We start from the raw sequence: 5,006 nt of genomic DNA, 5'->3' as shown, positions 1-5,006 counted from the left end.
TTCATTTTTATTTCAATTTTTTCCAAATAATTTTTGAAGTAACGTCAATATTTGGATGAAAATTGGTGTCTGGGAGTTTTTTGATATGAGAAATTTGATTTTGATGTCAATATGACTCTTACTTGTAGAGGGCGCCTACATATTTTTAACTGGTTTGGAGAGTAATAACTTTTCGTCCGTGCCTGTATAAAACTGCTGAGTAAAAAAATATACATTTACGACGTTTTTTACGTGAAAAAGGTCTCTTGGTAAAAATCGCTACGAGTAATGGTTTTCGAGATATTTGGAATCAAAATTATCAATACCTGTCATCATTGACAAAATTAAACATGTTGACTAAATAGTTATTAGACTGAAATCAAAAATTTGTAATGTTTTTGTGCCAAAAGTTCAACAGAAACTGTTTTATCATCATTTTTTTTCAGAAAAATGTATAATTAATTTAAAAAAAAATGTCCCAAATTTTTTATTTCAGTGAAATAAAACTATCTACTCAACGTGTTTATTTTTCGTCAATAAAAACATGTATTGTCTATTTCTGTCACAGAAATTATATTTTTTCGCTCGGTAGTTTTATACAGGTACGGACAAAAAGCTTCAAAACAGTTTTAACACATATAGGTGGCGCCCTCTACTAGTAGGAATCATATTCACATCAAAATCAAATTTCTCATGTCAAAAAACTCCCAGATATCAATTTTAATCCAAATATTGACCTTACTTCAAAAATTATTTAAAAAAAAAATCGAAATAAAAATGAAACTTCTATACACCCTGTGTCACTGAAAGTAATCATTTTAGGACATACATTTATTCTATATTATTATTCTTGCAAAAATCAACACGAAATGTCATAATTGACAAAAGTAAAATGTCATCAGCTTTTGACATTTCTAAATATTAGACCAATGCCGTCTCTAACAGAACAGCCACGGAGCGAGATTTATGACGTCACGCTAGTTAGATACTACGGATTAATAAATTTGTTGTAGAATACATGGAAAACATAATTATTCCTCGTATTTTTGGTTCGTATTTTAAAAATGATGTTTTATATACAGAGTATACATAGTACATAGTTTACATGAAATATACATAATATACAGTTAATAAATACAATATAATATATACCTATTTATAGTAATAATAAATATTTTGGCAAATAAAACTATGAACTATACAACAAAATGTTTTAAATATACAAATAATGAATAAGGCATTTTATAAGATATGGAGGTAAAATATAGAAATATATTTTAAATTTTGGGGTTTGAAAATCGATCTAATTTAACAAAAACATTCAATATCTATAATGAAAGTGATTGGCAGTGAATAGTAAGTTATATAATACTGATGTATTATTATTTGCATTAACAAAATTTATTTATATATTATAATGTTTACTGCAATTAATAAACTAATATAAACTTGTCAAAAGATGACCACATATTTTTTAAATTATTATTCTTAACACAAAAACTATCTACATTGACTATGGAGTACGATTTCAGCCATATTGTAAAGCATTTGCTGCTTTTGTATGGTTCATAGTTTATCTGGCAAAGTATTTATTACTATAAATAGGTATATATATTGTATTTATTAACTGTATATTATGTATATTTCATGTAAACTATATCATTTTTAAAATACAAACTAAAAATACGAGGAATAATTATGTTTTCGTACACATATATTAAGTATACTACAACATATTTATAAATCTGTGGTATCTAACTAGCGTGACGTCATAAATCTCACTCGAGGCTGTTCTATTAGCGACGGCATTGCGTCAGCATGGCCGCAAGTTGCTAACCTAATAAATTTAACACTAGAAAAGCCCGCGGGAACTGTCAAATTCAAAGTTATTCGTTTTACAGACTATACGAACTTTTTTACTTATTTCTATCTGCAGAATATGCTGCCAAAGTTTCCGGAATACAGTTCGGACCACCCTGTATACTTAGACCTATAATCTTTTTTATTTTTTTATTTTTGGAAATAAGGAAAAGTTAAGTGATTTCTGCTGTAGCAAAACGAAAAACTATATTTCTGTATATATTATATTATTTATTATTTTAAACTATTTAGATGATATTGTGGTTAATTTGTGCAAATTCCTATAAAACAGTTGAAATATATACTCTATTTCTTACCCCATATATGTTTATGAAGACTCCAGTTATCGATGGTACAATGAATCCAGTCACACCCCCAATAAAACTGATAATGCTGAATATGGTACCGGCAAAATTGGGTGCCAAATCGGTTGGGTTCGATAAATTGGTCAGTACCGCTGCACCATTGATGGACATGCTGAGTATTAGCAGGGCCGTGGCAGCAGTGGCATTGCATCCTACCAAACCCATGCAAGCCATTAGAACTCCTGGTACTATGTGAGCTAGAAAAGGATGAACAAGTAAAGAAACGACTGAATTTATATTCTTGTTTAAGTACAAATTAATTTTTATATAATTGTGAATTGTAAGAAACATCTTCTTCGACTCACACTGTAAAGACGAAGTGTCAGTCCAGGAAGTGTCTAGTCTTTACAATGTTCAATTTTGGTCAGTTTTCTACTTAGTTAGTTAAGAGTTATTTTTACTGGGACACCCAATATACAGGATGTCCCAATAAAGTTAACTGTCTAGGAGAACTTATTTTGCTACAAAAAATAGATACGGTAATCGCAAAACATTTTCCGATGCACGTCATCAATCATATCGAAATTGACACTAAAGCCTATTAACCTGATTAAATGAAACTTTGGCACACAAAAATGTTTAAATTTGTTATCATTTAAGATACCGAGCAGCATTCATTTCATTTTACTTTGTAGAACAAATGATTTAACAGATATTTTATTTAGATTAAAGGTGCAATAATTAGTTTAAAGCGATTTTTTATTACATCGCTATGTTTGGAATCATTGCGCCGCGGTCAGCATCGTCGTCGTTTATTTAACAAATATCATGTCAGTCGTGTTTGTATAATATCGTGTTGTTGTTGAATCTTGTGCTAGTTAAAGCAAACAGTTCTTTAAAGAACTAAATTTTCAGTTTTGTATTGCATTCCTTGAAATTGTGGGTTGAAAATATGCCGAAGCATTTAAGCAGGCGAAGCAAAAATCTTGTAGTTTTCCTGATAAACTATTTTTGAACGAGAACGTGACAAAAAAATTGCGCTTTGTACCATGACTGCAGTCAAGGAAGTACGTTTGATTTGTAAACATTATACCGCTTTGAAAGTTATTTCTACATATTATTTTCGATTTGTAGCGTTGGTAGTTGCTGCCTTAAATTTAAATATTTTACTGTGAGTGTTATTGTGCTACTGTTAATAAATAAATGAATTACTAAAATAATTATTAGAGTTTAAAATAAAACGTAAAAACCTTAAGAAATTATATATAATAAATATATTGTTTCCCAATTTTACATTAAGATTCATCTCATAATCCATCACAATCTGGCGGCGCTGTCGCCATCACTTATCAACGTTGATCACATTATATCGGAAATTTTTGCAGTTTACTTTGAAGTAGTTCTATGTTCACGGAATATGTGCATAGAAGGACACCCTGTATGATAGAGTAAAAAGGCAAACACTGAAAATTAGAAAATAAGTCAACTTAAGTTTGCTGAAAGTATCAGATATCTTAGGGAACACTCTGTATTAAAATTGAGCAAATATGAAATTCATATTTTAGAATAATACTTATAGATCATACAAAATAAACTTTTAGTCCACGTGATTAAGCTTGACCGGTACAGCGTTGCCCACGTTTTACATATTTTCCTTTTTAATCGAAATACTTTAGAAAAAGTAAAAATAAATTAATTATAAATATATAAACAGTTATTATTTACTTCAACAAAACGGCAAAAGTTTGACAACAATGAATTTAATTAATATCGCGCCCTCGATTAAGTAACTAATAGTTATTTTTTATGAAGACGATAAGTGGTGACATCGTCGATCGAAAATTATATTCGGGAGACGATAATACAGCTTTATCGTCGTGTATAAAACATATTTTTTCCATAGCGAGTTACGTTTGAGAAAATATTCGAAATTATTGCTAAAGTAATGTATTACGGTAGAAGAAATATTGTGCTGGAGTTGGCGTTGGTTTTTCTATGTGGTGGCAAATAAATAAAGCACATATCTTTAGTTGTCAGCGTACCCTAGACACTCAATGGCCAATTTTATAGAACTCAAATTTAGTTTCTTCCACATCGCCAGACAGCTATGAGGTGATTAAAATTACAGGTTTCTAATTTATATATGAGGATGACGCTGACAGTCCCTATGTTGACTATTGTCTGTGGTCTAGTTTTGGTTTAGTTGATAAAATGTTGGTGATCCGTCAAGTTATTTTTAAATCATTATTTTTAGTTATTTTTTTAAATAATCATTAATTCAGATAGGTATTCCTGATTTATCGGAAGGTTCAGTGATTTCAATTGATTTGTGTTTATAGTTTTTGTTTTATTAGTTTGTGCATTCTGATATTTAGAGTCGTTCATCATTTTCGTGTTAGATGCTAAACTTTTTTTTTATTAAAGTCATTCCTGACATTTTGAGAAAGTATAAATTTATGAACCAAATAAAAAAAAATAGTTTGTCATAAATAGAGTAGAATTACATAGTTGGTAATATACTTAGTATTTTTTTTTTTTTTTTTTTTTATTTTGTAATATTTTTACTATATATAATTTATTTGTTAAATCAAAAAATAGGCGTTATGTGCTCTATTGTTGGTGTTTAAAATGTATGTATATTTTTTAATTTTTTGTTTTAATTATGTTATATTTCTAATGATCTAATAGGTATAAAATGCAAAAACGAATCTATATTTATTATTTTATATTTTTACAAAGGGTAATTTTGAGCTTGAATAACGTTACCGTTTTAGTTAGCGTTAATAAGTAACGGAACGCTAAAATTATGTTATGCCAAAACTCTCCATTGGTTTCTTCCGGATCACCAACCAATGCAGCCTC

The 5,006-nt window shown here is 29.1% G+C and overlaps 1 pseudogene; it reads right to left on the bottom strand.

Moving 5' to 3' along the window:
- Window positions 1-1,940: 1,940 nt before the first annotated feature.
- LOC115880957 overlaps window positions 1,941-5,006 on the bottom strand; it is a 12,370-nt pseudogene continuing 9,304 nt past the window's right edge.

Source organism: Sitophilus oryzae, unplaced genomic scaffold (assembly GCF_002938485.1).
Source record: "Sitophilus oryzae breed Bouriz unplaced genomic scaffold, Soryzae_2.0 scaffold_1667_pilon_pilon, whole genome shotgun sequence".
NCBI lineage: Eukaryota > Metazoa > Arthropoda > Insecta > Coleoptera > Curculionidae > Sitophilus > Sitophilus oryzae.
Note: the sequence above shows the minus strand (reverse complement) of the source record. Positions and strands in the feature narration are given on the sequence as shown.